At 43.1% G+C, this 24,494-nt stretch overlaps 1 protein-coding gene and 1 non-coding gene across 1 annotated transcript; one reads left to right on the plus strand and one right to left on the minus strand.

The window, feature by feature from the left end:
- The window catches only part of Erich1 (glutamate-rich 1), a gene marked incomplete at its 5' end in the record, with an annotated part of 52,793,804 nt that overhangs the window by 23,229,098 nt on the left and 29,540,212 nt on the right, over positions 1 to 24,494 (plus strand).
- On the minus strand, positions 8,341 to 8,421 carry Trnat-agu36 (transfer RNA threonine (anticodon AGU) 36). Its single transcript has one exon. It is a non-coding gene; the product is annotated as a tRNA-Thr (tRNA).

Consider the following 24,494-nt stretch of genomic DNA (forward strand, 5'->3'; position numbering starts at 1 on the left):
GGCAAGAAGAAATGGAAGTTTAAGCAGATATCAGAGAGGTCTCTTAGGGTTAGGAGACTAGGCTCCTGGGGTGCTCAAGCTCACCTTCCTCTCCTGAATCCTGGCCCTTTGCCTCAGATATGAGCATAAATCTGGAACCTGGCCTTAGGTTGTCAGAGTATGCAAATCAAAAAACAACCCCGAGAATGGATCGAGCCCTTTTACTAGAGCGGCCTGGAGGCCCTTCCTACTTCGGGGCAGCCTCTCACTTGTCTGCGAAAGGGCAAATCTCAGGCCAGCCATAATGAATAGCTGAGGTCACCGCCTCAATACATCTCTATTTATAAATAAATAAGTGCGTGGAGCAAGTAACATTCTAAGTTGTCTAAGAAACACAGTTTGTTTTCTTTCTTTGGGTGACAATCACTGGACCTCAGAGGGTTCTGGGACTTTGCCTTTGACGCACAAATCAACCCCTCCACAGGGCTCTAGGGGACCCTGGCAAATGCCAGCACACATCTGATTGGAAGATGTGTCTCCCTCCCCCAGGGACTCCCAGCTGACTCTGATGCTAGTTCCAAAGCTGGGTCCTCCGTGGGAGTTCTCAGGTCGGCCAAGTCCCTCTCTAGGGTGAATTTTTGCTTTAAATCTCCCTCAATGCTTCGGCAATGCAGAGCATTGTGAGAAAGGTTATGTCTAGGGAGGGCGTGGCTGGTGATTTTTCACGCATTTACAGTTTTTCAGGACACTGATTTTTTGACAAAATGGTTTTCACTTCCGGAGTGATAGGTTTAAACTAGTAGATCACACTCCCCTTTTTTTTTTCTAAGACCCAAACAGCAAAATGAACTCGCGTGCTGTATCAACAGGTAAAGTAAAGCACCCAACCAGGCGAAATAGTGGAAATTGATTTTTTTCCACCATTAATTTTTTTCCCTTTGAATATTGGTCCTGTTAACAATTGGTGCCCTTTAAAGAAGTAATTTGATATTATGTAGCACCGTTTTTTTTTTTTTTCAGTTTCCAAAAGTCATTTAGCTGGAGAAGGGCAGGGTGACTTTGCTTTCTGATTACCTGGAGGTTGGAAGTAGGCTGATTTATTCCGGGGTGGAAGACAGGGTTTAAGAGAGCCCTGACCTCTATTTACCAAGGTCAAGGAATGGGATGACCTACGATTTGTAAACCATCAACTTTCATTACACAAAGGCAAACACACAAAGCCCTTTATTACATCACTCATGCCGTGTAACTTGTGACATAAATATGACGGTGTGTGTGTGTGTGTGTGTGTGTGTGTGTGTACGTGTGCATCGGTACACTTTTGTAAGAATCTTTCATACAAGAGAGTTTTAAAGTGATTCCTCCATGACACGGGAACCATCTTCCTCCTTTTGAGCTGGTAAGAGCTGGAGTGTGCACACTTGTAGGGAAGGAGCAGGCCTCCCTGGGCAGCCAGTGCACACAGGGCAATATGGGATAAAAACAAATTATGCAGAAATACAAGAATGGATGGCGCCCATTATTGCAGCTCATGTCTTACACCCATTTTCAACAGCGCTGAATACGGAATATGAAGAAGGCCTTTCACATGTGCCCCCCTGCCTCCCGCATTAAGCCACTCTGAGTTTCCCTTGTCAGTGAAGCATTAAAGATATAGTGTTACCCTGGAAATATAAATTATTAATATATTCAACATTTTTGTCACTTCTCAACTGTTAACCAAATTAGACAAAACTTTCTTTTGCTAAGTAGATTTTCTCTTTAGGATTAGCTTTGGGAGTGTCATAGGGCCACCGCAGTTTTTTGTAAAAAAAAGAGAGAGAGTCATTTACATATAATTTTGCAAACTTCCACTGGTCCATGACAGTCTTTGTACCTCAAATGTTGGTATTCGAGATTTTTTTTCCTTTCTTTCTTATTTAACTGTGGAGGATAAAAGCCTGCTTTGGATTTACAATGACTTTAGGATAAAAGTCTCTCTCTCTCTCTCTCTCTCTCTCTCTCTCTCTGTGTGTGTGTGTGTGTGTGTGTGTGTGTGTGTGTGTGTGTGCGTGTGTGTGCTGTCTTTTTTTCCTGAAAATTTAATGCAAAGACCCAATTCTTTAGGCTTCTCCAAAAGTCAATTGTGGAATATTGCATCTTTGCAATAGGCTGAAAACATCACTACAAAATGGAATGAATGCCCATTGCCTGGCGACATTGGGGCACTCTATCACACTTCTTTTTCTGATCACATACGCCCTCCAGCTTCTGCACTGCAGACCCACCCCTTCCAACTCTACCCCCCTCTGTCTGAGTTTCTTAGGCTCAATCCTTCTACTCTTTCTTTAAGTAAGTTGTATAGTAATCGTTTCCAAGAGAGGCCCAACAAAGCCCAGAAATAACAAAAAACAAAAACCCCGTGGGTTTTGGCTGGAGGTAAGCCATTGTGACGCCTCTGAAAGGGGGAACCTCTTGTTCCTTGGGCTTCATCCTTGAGTGGGCAAGAATAAATATAATCATCCCCATGAAATCAAAGGTTTTTCTCCAGAGGCTAGAGGAATAAAGCTCATGGCTGGTGCTTTGGGCGGTCAGTCCTGTGGCTGCGCAAGGCTGCGTGCGAGGAGCTTCCAGGCGCCCCAGCCACCCTGCAGAAAGGGTGGTAAATACAGAGCTCACTTGTGCTCCCAAGCGTTATTGAACAAAGACAGCCCCATGTACAGTGGGGGAGCCCCTCCAGTCTGGGCTGCTAGATGCCAGGAAAGAAAGGTGAAGGCAACGTCCACAAAAATGGGGGCTTCTCTTGTTTCCAGTGGGTGAGATTATGAAATATGTAGCAAGCCAAAATAAAAGAATAGGTAGTACGCTAGCCAGTTTGATAGATGATAGAACACAGACAGACAGAGACAGACAGACAGCATAACATCATTAACTCCAGTACTCATAACATACAGCAGGAAACAACTAGGAAAACTGGTAGAAAATTCTTAGAAACTGGGTCATGGATGTCTGCACAGAGACATACACCAAGAAGACTCTGTGTGTGTGTGTGTGTGTGTGTGTGTGTGTGTGTGTGCTTGTGTGTGTGCATGCTTGTGTATGTGTGTGTTTGTGTGTGCATGTATGTGTGTGTGCCTGTGTGTGTGTGTGTGTGTGTGTGTGTGTGTGTGTGTGTGATATCCATGCATTAGGAGCTTAATCAGTATTTGTGGAATGACGGAAGGAATGAACTGCCTACTAGAACCGACTCTCTTAGAATTCTGAGTTAGAACCTCTCGAATCTCTCTCCCTTGTACATCCCTTGTCCCCTTGTCTCGGCATCTGTGGACTAATCTGTGGACGCACAATGAAGGTCAGAGAGGGCGAGTCATTGCTCTGCTTTCTTTTTTCCTACCTGTGCCCTGACAGTAGGCGACAATGCCTGCCTTGGCGTTGCTTGGGTTAGCTCTTCCTGTAGGCTTAGATAGTAACTCCAGGGCTCCAGTTGAGAACCAGCCTTATGGGATCCTGTCCTTTTGAGTGGAATAGCTACAAGGCTGACCTGACCCAGACTTGGCCCTTATTTCTGCTCCACTCAGAGTCTACTGTCTGCGGCCAGTCTCTGAATTTACACAGCACCACAGCTTCAATAACGTGCTTAGACCGTATGTCTGCTGCATGGTCTGAGGCATGGACTACCCAACATGCATCTCTTATCAGGTTGCTTCTATAACTTGAATCTTAAATGCAATCTGAGGCTCAGATTTTGTATATACACCCAGTCCTCAGCCAGGGTTACTGTTTTTACTTTTGGAAGGCTGTGGAACCTTTCAGAGATGGGCTCAGCCAAAGGAGGTGGGTTACTGGGGGCAGGTCTTTGGGATATGGAAACGTCCCCTACTTGTTATCTTGCACTCCGTTTCCTAGTCTATCATGACTTGAATAGCTGCAACCACTTACACCCATGGTCATGACTCAAGCACCTCTGCCCTGCCCCATCCCTCCTGCCAGGAAGTGTAGAGCCCTCTGCAGCAGTGAGCTGAAATAAATCTTACCTCTCCTAAGTCAGTAGAGCCCTCTGCAGCAGTGAGCTGAAATAAATATTACCTCTCTTAAGCCACTCCTGCCCTCTATTGTGGTCACAGAGATACAAAAGTAACTAACATGATTGCTGTCAAGATTGAGAGGTATTGGGGTTGGGAATTTAGCTCAGTGGTAGAGTGCTTGCCTAGCAAGCACAAGGCCCTGGGTTCAATCCCCAGCTCTGAAAAAAAAAGAAAGAAAAAGAAAAAAAAATTGAGAGGTATTCAAAATGTTCTAGACAGCACTAAAGATACAGAAGATATTCAATAAATGTTAGCTATTGTTGCTGGCTTTTCCACCTGTCCGCCCCCCATCCCATAATAAAAACTCAGAGGTGTACCATTATTTACAAATGCATAGGATATAAGCTAGGCTAGTTTCCCAACTCTTTTAAAAAATATGTATTTATTTTATGTATATAAGCACACTGTTGCTGTCTTCAGACACACCAGAAGCCTTTAGCCCCATTGGGCTTCTTTAACAAACCTTTTCTTTGTTTAGGGAAAATTAGGGTAGGACTCTGTAGATCTGCCTCACAATCTTTGGGCTCTGGTTGTGTACAAGTCCCAAAGGGCTAAAGTTCTCCTTTAAGTAAGAATTGGGAAAAGCTGCTAACAAATTTAGAGTGCTACCTCACATCCCCTACAAATATTTTCTTTCCTACTGGATGTGGTGGCACATACCTTTAATGCACTTAGAGGCAGAGACCGGTCAGCTTCTGAGTTCAAGGCCAGCCTGGTCTACAGAACAAGTTCCAGAACACCCAGGGCTACACAGAAAAACCTTACCTCAAAAAGTTTTTTCTCCATGTCTCTTACATATTTTATACATAAACTTCTATATGAGGTTGGAGAGATTGGCTCACTGACTGCTCTTCCAGAGGTCCTGAGTTCAATTCCCAGCAACCACATGGTGGCTCACAACCATGTAATGAGATCTGATTCCCTCTTCTGGTGTGTCTGAAGACAGCAGCAGTATACTCACATACATAAAATAAATAAATAAACCTTTTAAAAAGTTCTACATGAATACAGAATGTTGGGTGGCATTTCAATAAGTGTATATATTGTATAATGACTAGTCATGGTACGGCCATCATTTTAAGCATTCATATTTTTTAAATATTTTTGATTGAGGCATAGTAATTTACATATTTATGTACATAAATGTGACATTTCGAATACACCTAAACAGTACATAGTGAAGTCCCGAGAGAATGTGTATTTGCAGGAGCACAGCCATGCCAAGCCTTCCCCTGGTCTATGTACAGACCCTCAGAAACCATTGACCTTTAGCTAAAACCAATGATTGTAGTAACTATCGACTATAGCTTCCGCTGCCCAGACAACTGCAGCCTGAGACCGCTCCCCCACAGAGACCTCCTACGGAGTCTGGCTAACCCTACTCAGCTGTAAATAATCAACCTACCTTAGCAGAGAGGTTGATGGGAAACACACTGAGTTTCTAGGCTGCTGCCGTGAATCCATCAGAGCACAGAGACACCAGACACACCAATCTGGGTAGAAGCCATCTCCGTAGGGGAGGAATCTTCAGGCAGTAAACATCCAGGCGGAAAAGGCTAAGGTAGACATTTCTGCACAGTTACCAGCCACACACAGAACCATAGGAGGGCTTTGCTATCCCCTGAGCCGTACCTGAGGAAGGCTTTGCCACCTTCGTGTGTTTGAGGCGTTGTGGTCCTTGGCAAGGCCATGCCTATGTGAAGCAATAAAGATCCCAAAGGACTTCCCTTGTTTCCTATACCTGCTCACATTAGGTGTCCATCTGCCTGCAGCCAAGCAAACATTCTTTACTGCTCAGGGTATAATAAATACTACAGCCTCTACTGTGCTTTTAATGAATATGTAAGTTTGATTCTGAAATGAATTGCTTCAAGCCCACCACTGTCCCTATTTGTTGAATTCCACCCCGTACCAAATCACAAAAGGGGCATTTTTTTTGGGGGGGGGTCTCTTTTTACACTTTTATCTAGATCTAAAATGGTTCTGAGCACAGAGGAGGAAATGAGTTTTATGTATAGGGTCAGTGTAAACCAGAACCTGGGTGTTTTTGTATATTTTGCAGCTAAGATTGGAGATCTGATTCATTGTGTGCACTGAACAGTACAGGCTGCAGAGAGCACAGCACATGCGCACATGCGTGTGTGTGTGTGTGTGTGTGTGTGTGTGTGTGTGTATTCATGTACACACTCATGCGCAGGTTTTCAGTCAGTGTATATATAGATGGAAACACTGGAGACAGAAAAAACAGTCAGCCACTAAAGGCAATAGCTGGGTTGGGTTTAAGAGTCATAGAAGAGACCAGAAAAACCAGCTAAGAGCAACAGGCGTTACTATGGAGATGCACCTGCATGGCACAAACACTTTTTGAGGAGGCCTTGGTAGAGCTGAGAGTAAGGAGGAGCCAACATACTCTAAGATGGTCTTGACTCCTCCCCAGCCCAGCATATTGTGGGGTTGACAGACATCATCAGTTCATTTATCTCACAAGAACCCTGAAGTAGATTTTATTACCTACACTTTGTTGATGATGGTTGACCAAAAGACGATGAATCTTTCACGGAAGAGTTTTAATTTGAGCTAGGGTCTGTCACTGGGCTTCCTTCTGCATCGTATTTGCACACTTTCTTAGATCGTTTTTTAATACAGGATCTTCTTTGCCTTGTGTAAAACTATGGTTCTCCATGACTTCAACACAGGACAGCTGAATCTCACTGTACGTACAATATAAAATGCAATCTCTTGGTTTTTTTGAGTTTGAGCATACTATGTAATTAAAACAACAGCAACAACACACACACACACACACACACACACACACACACACACACACACAGAGCAGGGACCATCTCTAGGATCTATAGGAGTGGACATAACCCAGGACCTAGCCACAGGTGAAAGGCCTTTAACAGTCACTGAAATCAATCTGTATCAAGCTCATGTTTGACACGGGAATGATTTTAGGAATGTAAATTGTGCATACCTAACAATAAAGAGCAGACATAAAGCAAATGGCAACACTGAATTGTAGGACAAGATCGTGCATGGTAGACAAGAGAATCAAGATGACAGATGCCTAGGAAGTCGCACTTGAGGGCTGGGATGTAGTTTGATTGTTAGAGTTCTTGTGCTGAGTCCTGGATTTGATCCCCATCACTGCATAAAAACCAGGCATGGTGGACACTGCCTTAATTCCAGCCCTCAGGAGATGGCGACAGGAAGTTTAGAAATTCCTCCTGGGCTATTGAGACCTTGTTTCAAAAAAGATTTAGAAGCCTAAACATAGAATGTTTTATTATTCAAACAAAAGGACGTCCTAGAAAACCTCACAGAGCAAACAAAACAGGTTACTACTTTCATATAGCCTCGTCCCAATCACATACCCCGTCCTAAATAAGTATGCCTACTTTGCTTTATAGTGCTCTTACATGTGCTGAAAAATAACTTAACATCCAAATGAATCTTTGAGATATAGTTTAGTTTTTGTCTCCCTCGTTCAAAAGCATGGGCTGTCTTTTTGGTCAGCTTTCACCCAATTCAGCCATCCCTTCCCTCCTTTGTGATGTTACTTTGTTACAACCACTGTCCTCCGGCCTTCTTATTTTTTAAAGTGTAACTTTGTGGTCATGAAATGCTTACATGCATTTTTTTTAAAAAGCCGTCATCATCTCCTATCGTTAACGTTTGTCACTGTAGGTCAGTGACAATTTTATGTATATTATGAGCTAAAGCAAATGAGAAAGTCTGTTAAAGTCTTAGGAATGAAGAGTTTGATGTGAGAAAAATAGATACAATTATAAAAGTGTTAAGAGACAGTATAATTTTCAATGTTAAACATTAAATAGACATTGAAGAGATAGATGTCCACTTTTGAAGCAGCTTTTTTTGAAAGTATAGAATAGAGTTTATTCATGGCATGGGGAGGGGAGTTAAGAGGGTAGTAGGGGCAGATAAAGGCAGAGAGAGTGGAGAAGTAGAAGGGTAGAGTAGAGGCCGGCCATGAGCATGTGGAGAGTGGGGAAAGGGAATGGAGAGAAGAGACAAAGGGGGAAGAGCAAGAGAGAACAAGAGAGCACGAGTTGAAGCAGTTTTTGTATATCTAATATGTGTTCTTTTCTCCCACTAGATATCAATGAGCATGATCCCAGCTCTATAAACTTGAGTACGCTGGGTACTTCATTTAAGTGGATTCGTCAATATTTACTTTTCAACAACTGGTATGGTATCTTCAAACTTCCTTTAGATGTAAATTTGTCAGAATTTACTCCCTTTTTTTTTCTTTTTTTTCTTTTTTCTTTTTTTTCGGAGCTGGGGACTGAACCCAGGGCCTTGTGCTTACTAGGCAAGTGCTCTACCACTGAGCTAAATCCCCAACCCCGAATTTACTCCCTTTTAAGGCTGAATAATAGTCCATGGTATGTATATTATACATCATGTGCATTTCGTCCTCTACTGAAAGAGGGATTGGTTGAACTGTCTTTTGACTAATGTTAGGAATGCTGCCTGAACAACTGCTCAGATCTCTGCTCTCAGGAGTTGTGAGTGTGTACCAGGGTGGAGTTGCTAGATCAGATGAGTTATTCTGTGTTTAAGCTTTTGAGGACCCATCATTCCAGTTTTCACAGGGGCTACACCACATTATATCCGTACCAACAGCAAAGAGAATTCCGTTTTCTCTCCATCCGTGCCAACAGTTATTTTTCTGTTGTTTTTAAAACATTGATTCTGATGTGTGTGGGATCAGACCTCATGCAGTTTGGCTTGCATTTGCCTCATGCACATCAATATTCAGTGAATGTTTCCATGTTCTTAGTCATCATTTGTGTATCATTGGAGCTACGGTTATTAATATTCCAAACATCAATGCTCATCCAGACACATGCCTTGTAAATGTTTTCTCTATTCTATCAACTGTTTTCATTCTATTTATAAAATGCCCTTTGCCTATCTTTTTCTTTCATTAATTGTATTTTTGGCGTCATATTCAAAACTACTTACAAATTATATATATATATATATATACATACATATATAATTTTAAGTTGTTTGAGAAAATAAAGCAAACATACAAGCACAACATAAATGCTGCAATGGAAATATATACATATATGTATGTATATGTGTACATGTAAACATACATATGTGAACATACACACACACACACACATATATATATATATATATAAACATCTTCATATGTATGATTAAAAACATATCTTCAACATTGTTGTCGTTCCACTTCAGGCCCAGTAAACTTGTTTGACTTCATTTTTTATCAGCAATTTATTTAAACAATAGTTCAGATAAAACGCCACGATCCCGTCCCCTCGCGTCTGAGTCTATAAACCTCCAGCAACGAAGGAATCTGCAGCTTAGATGAAGCAAACCCACAATGGTTTCTGTAGCACCGTTTGGAGCTTGTGGTTGTGCGAATTCGAAGCAAGGACTTGTGTAGTCGCCAGAGAAGCAGCAGGGGGCGCTCGTGAGGTTTTGCGTCGCTGTTGTTTACCATTCTCCCTTCCACTTCAGAACACTGCATGAAGTATGAAGTTAAAGGAGGACCCTAAAGGCAGGGAGAAAGGCAAATTAGAAAACGAAAACTCTAGTGAGAAGAGAAAATGGCTAAGATCGAATTTGTAATAAAAGCAATACAACTAGTTGCCCCCATCTCTCAGGGATTCTTTTGCTGCTGCTGCTGCTGCTGCTGCTGCTGCTGCTGCGGCTGGTGTGCACGTGCATGTGTGCGTGCGTGCGTGCGTGAGTGCGTGCGTGCGTGTGTGTGTGTGTGTGTGTGTGTGTGTGTGTGTGTGTGTGTCTGTTTAAATACCTGCTTCACCTCCCACATGCAATTCATCCATTGGTTCCCCAGATCCCATCACTGATTCCAATTCTTAAGTACTTCTCATGTATTGAACTAAGTTAGCAGACTGCCGCTAATGTAGACTGCATTTACATTTTCTAAATATGTTTAAAAATAAGGAGTGAACGTCTTTGGGGAGAGCAATCTACTCTACAAGAAAGCTAAGCTGCAAGTCACAGAATAAAGGCTATAGAACATGCAGTCTTATTCACTGGCAGGAGTGACGGGAGGCAGGAGCCACGCTTGAGTTTCAGATGTAGTGTGAGAAGTCACAGCAGTCATGGGTGCTGTGATGGGGAAGAAGGAGAATTTCCTGTGTGGAAAAAGTCACAGGTGACAGTGTCCTGCTAGCCCTCTTCTACTTGGAACCTCACCCTGGGACCCAGGAATCAACACCTTTCTTCAGAGTCCTAAAGACAAGCTCTGGAGCCTGGGTCAGTCCAGCATGTTCTTGAGCCACTCGCCCTGCTACTTTGGGTGTGGCAGGTCTTGTGCTCCGATTCCTACCTACAAGAATTCAGGAACTACAGCTGAGAGTCTAAAAGCCCATCTATGGAAGCAGCTGTCTCCTCTCCCAGGGAGCTGGAGTTTTAGCTTGGTCTTCATGTGGGTCCAGAGCAGGGGTTATCTGAATGTCTTCTAGCTGCTGCCTTGTCTGGCCTCCACGGAAGAGGATGCACCCAGTCTCAGACTTGATATGCCGGGGGTGGGGATACCCAGAGGGCTGCCACCCACACAGAGAAGAAAGGGAAGTGGGGATAGGGGAAGGATTGTGAGAGGGGGATGACTGGGAGGGGGGCAGTTAACTGGACGTAAAGTGAATAAGAAAAAAAATTAATGAATTAATTTTAAAAAATTAAAGGGATTTAAGTTCCATGACTCTAAATTTAATATCCTGGGATTCTGCTGGGGCAAGTGTTCACCTTAGAAACTCTGTTAGACCCTGTGAAACAGAGAACACAGTTTAAAGGATCTAAGATGATACATTTTATATTTATTCATTATCTATTCATCTTGGAGACATGATCTCACTCTGTGAAAGAAGGGCCCCAGACCCATGGTCCTCAGTTCTGCCTCCCAAGTGTTAGGATTGTAAGCGCGCACCACACCACTGTGCTTGTCCCTGTGACCTGAATTTATTATTCTAGTTGGGCTAAGTCTTCTAAAAGAGCTTGTTGTAAGACCCCATAGTGGCCTTACCTCAGGAGCGCAACCCGCAGAGCACAGATTGACAAAGTGACCGCTGCAATAGCATGAGGGTGTAAGGTTTTTAATCCACGTACATGGGGCTGCTCATCCATGCAGGGAGGGACAACCCTGAACCCAAAAGTACACAACTTTTATTCCTTACAGAGGGCAGACTTCAGCAACAGGGTTAGCTGGCCCATTCTCATTGGTGGTACACAGGAGAAAGGATCTGGTCAGATATTGGCTGGCCTGCTTAAGGGGCTGTTCTTGACTCAGTTGGTCACTTTCCTTATCCAGCCCTACACCTGGCCTTGGAGAATCACTGGGAAAGGGCTAAGTTGGCACGTCCCTTAGAGGGGGGTGAACTGGGTGATCGGGCAGGGTCAGGATGACATCTTGCGGTTGTTCTCGGGATTTACCACAGAGAGGGGTAGGGGGGGTCTTTCCTACCTGTTATTGTTTTGCCTTAATTAGCTTAGTCAGAATCTCGATCACCAAAACTTATTTCATATCACTGGGCATCCTGACCACCAGATGTATTTCTCAAAACCTTGTTTTTATGACTTTGTTTTCCATATCTATGAAACTTTGAAACTTTATTTCTTCAAGCTGTGGTAGTGATGGGAAAGTTGATGAGATTTAAAGTATTCCTTGGTGATAGGTAAGCAAGAAGTTAATAAAAACTGGCCATCCGTGTACATGCCGGATAAACAGCTCATAACCATAAAAATGTAACATCTATGGGTCAACAGCGGTGTCCTGCTGGCATATGGAAATACATATATAATTAATTATGTAGTAATAAAAACAGCTTTGGGGCTGGAGAGATGGCTCAGCAGTTAAGAGCACTGACTGCTCTTCCAGAGGTCCTGAGTTCAATTCCCAGCAACCACATGGTGGCTCACAACCATCTGTAATGAGATCTTGTGCTCTCTTCTGGCCTGCAGGTGGAATACTGTATGCTTTATACATAATAAATAAATAAATCTTTACAAAAAAAAACCAGCCTTATCATTGGCTACACCAACCACAGAGCATGCTGCTGCCAGTGGATTAACAGGCATAGCAGTTACCCGGCTATTTCCTTTCTCTCTCATTGTTGACCAAGCCTATCGCTAGGAAGCTGCCTATCTGTGTTGCGTGACCCTCCCCTGGGCAGGCAGGATTCTAGCCCATGCTTTCCAGCTTCCTGTTACTGTGACAAATAACTGAGGTAATTGGCTTAGAAAGAAGAAAGGTTTGTTTTAACTTATTTAGAGTTTTCAGCCTGTGGTTGTAGTCGCACGGTTTTGGAACCCATGGTGATCAGCACATCATGGTGATAGCACTGGATAGAGTAAGGTGCTCATGGCTTAGGGACCATCGGGTGAACAGAGATGGAAAGAGGGAGGGGCTAGGGTCCCATTCTTTCCACCAGGGGCATGCATCTTCCCTCACCTAATTTCCTCTCGCTAGATCTCACCTCCTAAAGGTTCCAAATACATCCCAATAGTGCCATCAGTGAATGACCGAGTCTCAGAGTAAAGACCTTTGAAGGCCATTCAAATCCCAAACTACAATGTGGTCTGTGCATACACACACCGTTCCCTTGTCACCGTGGCCTCCAAAGGACAGATGAAACGGTTGCTGTGATGAAGCTGAGGTCTTTTGTCACCTACCCTCCTGTTTGGAAGGTATGAAGTGGAAACTTCCGGTTTCTTTGGAAAATTAGTTATGTCAAATGGTGTTTTGCTGGGGTACACAGGGGAAAGGGCGTCTTGCCAAAGCAGACGTGGGAAAGAATGTTTTCCTGAAGCAGACACAGGTGAAAGGATGTTTTGCTGGAGCAGACATGGGAAAGGACTTGTGATAAAGGAGTATAAACATGACCCACAGAATGTGGAAGACCAGCACCCAGCACCGGTCTGGTTTGCTGCTCCTTTCTAATCTTCAACAATGACACGCATGCACTGGTTCACTATGAAGTCAGCCAGCAAACAACCAATGCATGGTCGAGCTCAACTTGCAGTAATGACACCATTGAGAGAAACTCAGCCAAGAACTGCTTGTGAAGTTCCGGAGGCAGTCCACCACTCCCGCAGCCTGACCCAGGTCGGTTGGCGGTTGGCGAGCCTGGTAGCTTCTTCCGGATTGGACTATGGCTGCCTGGTGTCTGGCTGCTGAAAGGACTGGACTGTAGTCGCTGGTTCATGCCTGCTGTCTGCCTAGACGACCAGTCTGCAGCAGCTGAGTCCCATTTGGTGTTTGCTATGGGACAGAACTACTGCCAAAGAGGATCGAGCTCACCCCCAAAGAACTCTTTCGAAACACGTCCACTTCCCCCATAGCCTAATAACATTTCTCTTCCACCACCTCTGCTGGGTAGAGGAGAGGTTGAGCCCTTCCTTATTAAAAGTAAGGTTCTCTAGAGTAACAGAACTTATAGAACGAATCTCTCTCTCTCTCTATATATATATATATATATATATATATATATATATATATATATACATAGTCCAGGAATCTAGCTGCTCAGTTCACAAAGCTGGAAGTCTCAGCTGTTTTTCTGTAGGTGCTGGAATCTCAAGGAAGGAGGCTCCACTGCCCGTAAAGGAATGGAGTGCTAGCAAGGCAAACATACAAAGACCAAACTATCCTTTTTCCATTGTCTTCTGCTGTGCCTCCCAAGGACAACAGCCAGTATTCTTTACTTTGAGAGCAGATGAAATGTTCTTGCTGTTGAATTAAAAATAAGTGAAGGCTCAAGGCCCTTTGAAGCACCATATGGAAACCTACTGCTGTAGGAGCTTCTTAAAATATATACATATACAAGATGAACATAAGTACAGTCACCATATGCTGAGGGAGACACTGCTCCCACTAAATACCTCCTATGCCAGAAATGAGTTAATACCATTTTCAGTCATTGGCCCCAGGGACCCCATGGAAACCCCCAGTCATCACAGACCATTGCCAAGGTCACCTGACTATAAGGTCCTGTGCTGAAGACACCACTTACTTATGTCATTGAATGTGGAGAAACAGAGCTGGTGCACAGCTCCAAGTTTTACCCCTGCTGACAAGTGTTTATGGTCCTTTGTATGCTACTAGGGCCGGGGAGGGTGTTAATGACCAGTATCACCTAGACACAAACCCTGAGACACCGGACAGCAATCTGGCAGGCAGTAGTGGCACAAAAGTTATGACAGTAACCATCCACTTTTTTAAATTGAATTTAAGGCCTGCTCTATGAGATTGGGATTCATCCCTGACACAACTTAGGCTTAGGGGAAAATCTGCTACTACGAAAATAGACATACAATGGTCCTTCAGCCTTCATCAGAGAAGTTTCTTCCTGCAGTAGCTGGGAATTAACACAAAGACAACTAGACAATGGGCAGAAAGTGAGACTTGGATAACCATGCCCTAAATGTGATGGCTTCCTTAAACTCTTGTCCTCAAGACTCAGGAATCTACATGGGGAGGAAGTGGAAAGAGTCTCAGAGGTGGTGGATGACTCCGGGACACAACATCTTCCTGACACAGCAGGCAGATACACATATTAATTTACAGAGACTGCAACAGCATGCATAAGACCTTCATAGGGGGCTGAAGAGATGGCTCAGGAGTTAAGAGCACTCATTGCTCTTCCAGAGGTCCTGAGTTCAAATCCCAGCAACCACATGGTGGCTCACAACCATCTGTAATGAGATCTGATGCCCTCTTCTGGTGTGTCTGAAGACAGCTACAGTGTACTTATATATAATAAAGAAATAAAGTCTTTTAAAAAAAGTTAATATTTAAAAAAAAAGACCTGCATAGGTTCAAACCAGAGAAACAAAAACACAAACAAACCCTAGCACAGAGAAGGGAAAAGGTCATCCCTAGTCAAAAAGCTTATTGCACTTGTTACCTTCTGGGAAAGCCAGCTTCCTCCAATAGAGTGTGGTACTGTGTACATCATCCACGGCCCAGCAGAGGCCCCGTGCCCAAGGGTAGCTGGCCAACACAGAACACATTCCATGTTTTTTTGTGTGTGCCTTTTTTGTTTGTTTGGGATATGTTTGCATTATTGTGGTTTTGTTTATTTGTTTTGATTTTTACATTTTTTTTTGTCATTTTCTGAAAGAGGGAGAGAGAAAATACCAAGTTGGGTTTGTAGGGAGTGGGGGAAGATTTTGGAGAAGTTGGGGGAGGGAAAAGTGTGCTGCAACTATATGAAAAAAATTTTTAATTCTAAAAAGTAAGTTAAGGTTCCAGGTATGTGCAAAGTGGGAAGGCATGGTCAAGATAGATGTATGTATGTATGTATGTATGTATGTATGTATGTATGAATGAAATGGTAAAGAATAAGTATTATTTTTAATTATGTGGCTACTGTGTGCCCACAGAACACAGAAGTGATCAATTTCACTGGATGGAGTTATAGGCAGCATGATTCATGCAATATGGATGCTGGGAACTGAGCTCAGGTCTTCTGTAACTGCTGGGTTTCTCTTCATCCTCTAAAAACTATTCTTAAAAGAATAATTAAAATAAAAAGTAAATTAAATCTAACCAGACATGGAGAGACTGACAAATTTTCAGGTGTTCAGAAAGCAATTTGAGAAATACAAATACCCTACTCCTTCAGATTACTTTTCCAAAAATTCTGAGGGACAAAGACATACAGCAAATAAAGAAATGCAGGGCCCGACCCCAACTACTAAAGGTGAGCTCCTGTTAGCCATGGAGGCCCCATGGAGTCTCCTGCCGAGTTCACTGACACTGATCAGACGAACCAAAGCAAATGAGAATATCCTATGTGTGTGCATGCGTGTGTATGAGTGTGTACAGGCATGTGTGTAGATGAGTGTGTACAGGCATGTGTGTGTAGATTAGTGTGCATAGGCATGTGTGTGTAGATGAGTGTGTACAGGCATTGTGTATAGATGTGTGTGTACAGACATGTATATAGTCGAGTGTGTACAGACACGTGTGTATACATGAGTGTGTACAGGCATGTGTGTAGATGAGTGTGTACAGGCATGTGTGTGAAGATGAGTGTGTACAGTATGTGTGTGTAAATGAGTGTGTATAGGTATGTGTGTGTAGATGAGTGTGTACAGGCATGTGTGTAGATGAGTGCATACAGGCATGTGTGTAGGTGAGTAGGTAGAGGCCTGCATGTGTGTAGATGAGCGTGTACAGTATGTGTGTGTAAATGAGTGTGTACAGGCATGTGTGTGTAGATGAGTGTACAGGCATGTGTGTATAGATGAGTGTATATAGATATGTGTATAGAGATGAGCGTGTACAGTATGTGTGTGTAAACGAGTGTGTATAGGTATGTGTGTGTAGATGTAGGGGGATGTACATTGTGCATATGGAGGTCAGATGAGCCTCCCCAACAGCAGGATTACAAGTTCACATTCCCAGGCCCTGCCTTGTGTGTGGGAGGTGGGAATCCAACTCAGGCCCCAGCTGTCTCTCTAGTCTCTCTGGAATTTGCTGATATACACGGCTTATGGAATCTTTAGGCTAATGATGCTCATTTTCCAGGAACTGGTGTCCATTAGTCAGCTTATATTTATTCCTAACTGTTTTCCTGACAACTCCCACTTTGCCTCCGAAGAAGTTATCACAAAGATACACTTAGGACACAAGAAAATTAGAGGACAGAACTTACAGCAAAGTAGAAGAAAGAGCTATTTATTGCTTTGCCCACAACCAGGGAGAGAAATACTCTTAGTTTCTCTCCACCCCTCCTTTAGCAGAGCTGCAGTTTGTTGGAAAGTTGAAGCAAGAGCCGGGAGGCGTGCGTGTGTGGGTGCAGCTGACAGCATTTCTGAGGGGACGTAAGCTGGCGTTCCTGGTACCCAGTCCACTTGGACTGTTTCCACTCTCAGTATTGAGCTCCAGGAGGAGTTTTAACTCTTAGTCTTAGGATACGGATGGGAAAGTCTTTTAAAATGCAATGTCATACCCATAATCTATAATCTCTTCTCTAAGGATTGAACCAGTGATCATATAGTCATTATCTGTCAATTTCTATCTGTCTGTCTGTCTATCTATCTATCTATCTACCTACCTATCCATTCATCTATCTATCTATCTATCTATCTATCTATCTATCTATCCATCCATCATCTAATATATCATGTCTTATGTATAATTTATCTACCACATAACTACTATTTATTATCTATTTTAGTTTTGCTTTCTGTTACCGAGATAAAATCATGCTGATTAAAGACAGTTAGGGAGAAAGGGTTTGGGTTTTTTTTTTTAAGCTCATAATTCTGGGTTACTGTCCGTCATTGTGAGAACAATGTGTAAGCAGCAGTCACACCATAACCAAGTACTTGGCAGTCAGACCGTGGGAAGCTTTACCAGAATTGTGGAGGGAGGGGCTGGAGAGACAGCTCAGCAAGTAAAGGGGCTGAGCCTCACCACCTAAGGTAGATCCTGGAAACCACGCCGCAGGAGGAGAGCACTGCCTCTCACAAGTTGTCTTCTGACCTCTGTATGTGCTGTGGCATACTGTGCACTCTCATACCCACATGCAAAATAAATAAAAATTTAAAAGGTATGGGATGAAGAACTGTGAGAGGGCAGACCGGGAGGCGGCTAACAACTGGACGATCGTTAAATAAATAAATAAATAAATAAATAAATAAATAAATAAATATTATAAAAAATAAAAATAACTAAATAAAAGGAAAAAAATAAAAAATAACTGCTGGGAGGATGCTGGACCACTGCATTAAATCGTCATGAGTTTCGTAATAAAAACAGAAGCGAAGAATTCAGTCTGTTTTAGGCAACCAGCTCTAGGTCTTACATGTTTTTGTTTTTCCGTTTAAAGCTCGGAATTTGGGCTAAGGATAGAGAGTAACCAGTAATGAGCACCATTTGCACAGGGTGAGGCAAGCTGACTGTAAAAGAGGGACCCAATATAGACCGAGGGGATCTCAGACACTTGAGAATTAGGCAGGATTCCCGCTACCTAATTAAGCCAGTTTTCAGACTAAAGAAGAAACCCTCCCCGCAGAGACCATCACAGAAGAGCAGCTCTCCTGTGGGTGGCCAGGGGCCAGGGCCTGGTGCTGTTCCTGGCAAGGCTGCCCAGCAGGGTTAAAAGAAAGATGGCCCTGCTGCAGGCACGCCCAAGTACTGGATCAAGAGGCTACGAAAACAGGGCACCCCTTAATGAGTTATTTTTGCGCCTGGTTAAGCCAAAAGCCGTCTGGGGAGTCTGGTGACTAAAAGTAACCTTGCCATTGTATGGAGCAACAGCAAGCGCTCTCTATCCAGTCCTGGCGATGCTTTTTTAAAAAAAGAAAAAAGAAAAGGGGCCTTCCTAAGTCTTCATGAGAGATGTGGATTTTAGGGTGACCCTAGGTCATACAGAACTAATCAAGTGAAATCAATAAGAAAATGACCCTGACAGTCAGCAAGTATTTGAAGACTTTATCAAATGGGCGAATTAGAAATAGGCGAACTCACTGGGAGCTTCGAAGGATCAAATCTGCAAGGTGGCATTGTGTGGCTGGGATTAAATTATTTATTCATTGTTAATTTATTTATTTATGTATGTGCAAATGACTTTGTTGCTGCAGGTGCTCAGGGCTCCGCTGAAAAGCCTGGGTTTTTATGTGCAGGCCTAGAATATTGGTCCATTTAACTCATTCATCCCTTAAGACGATCAGGATTGACTTTTATCTATGGGGAGAGGAGGGAAACCACATGTGTGCAGGGAATGACACAGGACCTGAGCAACAGTAAGGACCCACACATTTCAGATTCAAGCAAGCCTCTGGGGGAAAGCCCTGAGGAGAAGTTTAATGTCCAACGAATTAGCAAATGAATGCTTATGTCAATATGAGAGAAAGAAACAACCCTGATTAGTTTAAATAGATAAAAACCCTCCAGGGAACTCTAGAAAATGCAAGCTCTTTTTCTTTGCCTTTTGGCTAATTTAATTTAATTTGTAAAAGAGGGACCAATGTTTCTGAACTTCCATGGAAACCGGTACACATAACAAAGAGAGAGAGATCCTAATGAACCCTTGATCTTGTACGTGGATTGAAATTGTCTCAGCGTGATTACTGGGAGAAACAAGATCATTCATTTCAGGCATTCTCTGGCCGAGTTCACCATCCAATCCAGTTGTGGCCTGACCAAATTGAAAAGCAAAGAATCTATCTTCACCTCTAGACACGCCCAAGGAGTAAAAAACAAATAAAGAGCTATACAAATAATAACAGTGTTGCCTGTAGGAAAGCCTAGAGGTGAAGTCAAATAATGCTCTCTTTTCCCCCTAGGTTTAGGCAAATCATGCTCATCCCCTGTTCATGCTGACCCGGCCACCATGGGGCCGCTGTGCAGGACATGACCTCTGGGTAAAGAGAACACAAGAACTCAGCATGGTGGTGTCAGAGAAATCACCAGGACCATCAGCCCCGTGAACGCTCCTTAAAGGAGTAAGACCCACTGACTCATCAAAGGGACGTGTGACAGCAAGGTCCCTGGAGGGGACACTAGTGTGAGTTGGTAAGGGTGCTTTGTAAGTGGTTTGTCTTAGGACACACAGTCTTTTGCAATACAGGGGGTGCAAGTCAAGGTGATGCTTGTCTTGAGAAACAGAGAGGTAAACATCCCTGGGGGTGGGGGTGGGGGGATGAAAAAAAGAAAAGGAACAGTGAAACTCAATAGCAGGATTTTCTTTCGTGTAGTTGGTGGTCCATGATCCCTAAATTAGAATATATTAGCATGCAGATGCGAAATTAACAAAGTCTAAAGGAGACAACTTTTCTAGACTTCGGCATTAATTCAGTGTCCACTGCTTGGATAGCTGTAAAGGTTTTGACATTTAGTATCAATTGCTGGAAGAACAAAAAGGTAGGGGACACTGTGAGGAGAGGCAATGACGTGTGTATGAAAGCACCATAACAAATCTTACGCTGATTTAAAAAAAATACAAATAAACTCTTCAAAATAACATGTCTTCGCAATTCTTCCTGGGCTTTCTTAAGACAGATCTAGACAGTCTGAGGTTGGTAACTGCCACCCTGAACATCTGAAGACTCTGGAGCCTTGAGGTGCGTTTTCAGCATCTGAATTTCTATGGTTACCGTTTACATCCGGAAAGCCTGCTTTGTCTGAGACACACTGTGATACGATACAGACCTAGGGCTTCCCTGTTAGGTCTTCATTTGCAGCATGGTTAGCGCTGGACATAATGAAGTTGCCTGTTTAATTGTCACCAATAATGAATGGGCAAGCCCTTCTCCCCATTACTCCAAACTAGTGAGCATTTTATTTTAATAACAGAGAGAACCGAAGAATAAAATCAAGATCTATGTTATGTCCGAGGAATGAGACAACTCCTGATACTTTTTATCAAAAAAACATTGATACACATCCATTAATGTGTGCTTGGTGACCACTTTTTTTAAGTGACACCTTTTAAAAGTTTTTTTTTTTATTTTAATCATGTAGATATGTGTGTATTGTCTGTGAACAGGTTTGTGCCCTGGAGCACTGGCACCCATGGAGGTCAGAGGCATCTGATCCCCAAAGAGGCAGTTTAAGCTTCCTGAAGTAGGTGCCGGGAACTGAACTGGGGTCCTCTGCAAGAACAGTACATGATTTTAACCGTCAGGCCATCTCTCCCACTCCTAGCATAGTCTTACTTTAAAAATCAGCACAGTGGGGCTGGAGAGATGGCTCAGTGGTTAAGAGCACCCGACTGCTCTTCCAGAGGGCTCTTCCAGAGGTTATGGGTTCAATTCCCAGCAACCACATGGTGGCTCACAACCATGTGTAAAGAGATCTGATGCCCTCTTCTGGTGTATCTGAAGACAGCCACAGTGTACTTATATATAATAAATAAATAAATCTTTTAAAAAAAAATCAGCACAGTAAGACCCTTCAGAGCATAATTTATTCCCAGAAAGGAGTTAGCCAAGATGAAATTGCAAACTCTCAAGTGCCAGTTTCACCAGCGACAAGCCCATTGGCTGGTGCTGTTCCTGAAGTCTTAGTATGCGCAAACCATATGCGCAGCTTGAATACTGACTGTTATCATTAAAATATTTTGCTTTTGATCGAGCATCAGAGGGTCTTTTCCATTAACTGTTCATACAGAACGCCCAAAGGTGCTCTGACTTTGTGGTGCCTTATCAGATGATTCAAGGACAGCAGAGAAACTCAAAAGCTGTCCTTTGTGAACCCTGACGTGACACAGAGCATTAGGACAGGAAACCTGTCAGTGTACGTGTGCCCACTGGGTTCAGACATGCGCAGTGTTCACCTTCTGTATTATAATTGCAGTAAGCCACATCAACAAGAGACACTGAAACCTCAGGCTTGTGCTAGGCAATCTCTACATAGCCATGTCCTCAACCGGGGTCGTGACCCCTTTGGAGTTCAAACCACCTTATCACAGGGGTTACCTAAGACCATCAGGTAACACATATATTTATATTATGATCCATAACAGTAGCAAAATTACGGTTATGAAGTAGTAAAAGTAAATTTATGGTTGGGGGTCACCGCCAAATAAGGAACTATATTAAAGGGTTGCAGCATTAGGAAGGCTGAGAACCACTGCTCTAGAGCGTCTCGTTTCAAGTATATCTCTCCCAGAAGACTTTATATCTGCGAGGTGGGTGTGATTATTTCCATCACTCAATTCAGAAAAGTCATCAAGAAGACTAAGTGACTGGTCCCCAGCCAGAACTGGCAAACCACGGAATGAGGTTGTTCTTATATTCAAGGGACAGGAAGATTTACATAGCGAGACACAGAGAGACACAAAGACAGTTTAAGCAAACTTTTCCTCCCAGCAAAACAAAGCATAATCTTCACAAAAAGGTTTGGAATGGGCTGCCCCACATCACGGGTGCTTCTATGGTTCTGTGTTGGTGATGCTACAGTTTCCTCCTGAGACATGTCCATCTTCAATCTGGAAAAAGCCCTCCTACGTATTAAAATGCAGTTACTCAGGTTGGGGGTGGCTCAGAGCTAGAACCCTTGTCTAGCATATGTAAACCCTGCATTTAATCCCCAGCACCACAAACATTAATAATAATAATAATAATAATAATAATAATAACAACCCTCTATTTTGCTTTCAGAGACAAGATCCTTTTTCCTTCATGGGGAGCACATGCAGTAAGTCTGCTCCCTCCTGTCCCTGACAGTCCTGTATATACCTCAGCACAGCATCCCCATCTCCCCTTCACCTCTGACTCCCTATTGGGCCTCTGACTCCATTGGGTTTCCACTGAGTGCCTTCCCCTGCCAAACCAGAACCTGAGAGTAAGGGAGTGAAGACCGGGGAGAAATTTGGTATGTGTGAAGCATAAGCATAGGATAAAGGAGCCAGGAAGAAATCCAGCTGTGACTCTTTCTAACCTTGTCCCCAGGGTCTGTGTGTGTGTGTGTGTGTGTGTGTGTGTGTGTGTGTGTGTGTGTTTTGTTGTTATTTACATTATATACAGCACTTCTTTCCTCTGTTCTTTCTCTACATTTTCACGGGTTTGGGGATTTTTCTTCTTGTTGGTTTGTTTTTTTCTGAGACAGGGTTTCTCTGTGTAGCCCTGCCTGTCCTGAAAAAGGGTTTCTAAACAGATACAGAGGACTAAGAGTTAAAGTTTCCTGAGTTAAGATATTTTTACTAACTTTGTAGATAAAGGAACTGAGCCATAGAGGGCTTTCACTTGCTCAAAACCCTGCATTTGAGGGGCTGTTGGGGAGGAGCCTCAGAGGTTAAGGGCACTTGCTAGTTAGGGTCCCAACATCCACGTGGCAGCTCGTAACTGCCTATAACTCCAGTTTCAGGGGATCTGACACCGTCTTCTGGCCTCTGTGGGTACCAGGCACACATGTGAACACACATACACTCAGGCATTCACACATACATACATCAAACCCTCTAACTGCACATGAAAAACACAGCATGACAAAAACTATTAATAAGAGCTCGTCAAAATTTAAGGTTTTTGCTATAGAACAGAAAGTACACTTATTCTGTAATTATATATAGAAAACACTGACCTGATGACCACATTTTGAAAAATATTTGAATGGACATTTCTTTTCAAAAGAAAAATGAATGTCCACTAACCATATGACAGATGTTTTCGATAATTAATCATTAGGAAATTGCAAATTAAAGCTAAATGAGAAACTAGACACACTATAAGCATAGTGTTTTTAAGGAAATGGGAAGATTTAAACCTCCACTCGTTGATAATGAGGACGCAAACACTGATGTTCATGTGATATTCCAGCAAACTCACTTTTAAAAATCATGCACCTTAAAAAAATGGTAGTACAAAATGTGGAGAAAATTTATCTTTAAAGACCAGTAATTAAATGCAAGCATTCACCGCTCTGCTCTTGACTGTGATATGAGTAACTGCTTCCCGACAGTGATGGGCGGTAACCTGGAACTGATATACAGCAGACAGTAGCTGATACAGTGTGCCCCAATGGAGCCACACTCTATCTGGAGCTGACAGCAAAACTTGGCAGTATTAGAAGTGGTGTCCATGTAGTACGGTACTGCTTTTGAAGTCAACAGTGCAAGATTGAGGCCAGGCACTACATGACAGGGCTGGTGTCCCTGCAGAGAAGCTCTGAAAGACTGTTGTGTGACATTGTAAAGACGAAGTTTCCAGGAGAGAAATGCCAGGATTGTGGGATGTCTACCAAGGAGTGCTGTTGGCATGATGTGGAGCTCACTGAGGTCTAATAGAAGCAGCCATGTGTGACGAGGTGGCGAAGCTGGGACAGGTAAAGATTCCCGAGCCTTTTGGAGCCCAGTTGATTGCATACAAACTCCAGATGCTGAACATGGAGCTGCAGAATTTGGTATTTCCCCGATGGGCTTTGGGTTTACCTTGGTTACTGTGTGCTCTGGTTCTTCCCCTTTGAAACAAGGTTTACTCTGTGACCATTGGAAGAATCTAATTTGCTCCCCCCGCCCCCCATTTTATAGGAACTCACAGTTAAAAGACTTCAGACTTTTTAAAGACCATGGGGACTTTTAAAAGATGAACTGCATTTTATATTATAAGATAAAAATGAGACATTGGGGACAAATGGTAAGTGGTTATGACTTAAAGTGATGTGTTTCTGTGTCAATCTGACAATGGCTGACTAATGCCATGATCAGTTTTAATTATCAAGTTGACACCATATAGAGTCACCTGGGAAGAGAGTCTCACTGAGGGATTATCTAAAGCTAGTGGGCCTATGGGCCAGTCTGGTGGTAGGAATGCCTCGATTATGTTAACTTGTGTGGGCACCCATCCCAGTGTGGGTGGCATCAATCCCTGGGTTTGGGTCCTGAGCTATATTAGAGTAGAGAAATCAAGATGCCTTGGGGCTTCATCACTTTGAAGCAACACCATGGCCAAGACAACTCTAATAAA

The sequence above is a fragment of the Rattus norvegicus genome, chromosome 16 (genome assembly GCF_021556685.1).
Source record: "Rattus norvegicus strain SHRSP/BbbUtx chromosome 16, alternate assembly SHRSP_T2T, whole genome shotgun sequence".
NCBI lineage: Eukaryota > Metazoa > Chordata > Mammalia > Rodentia > Muridae > Rattus > Rattus norvegicus.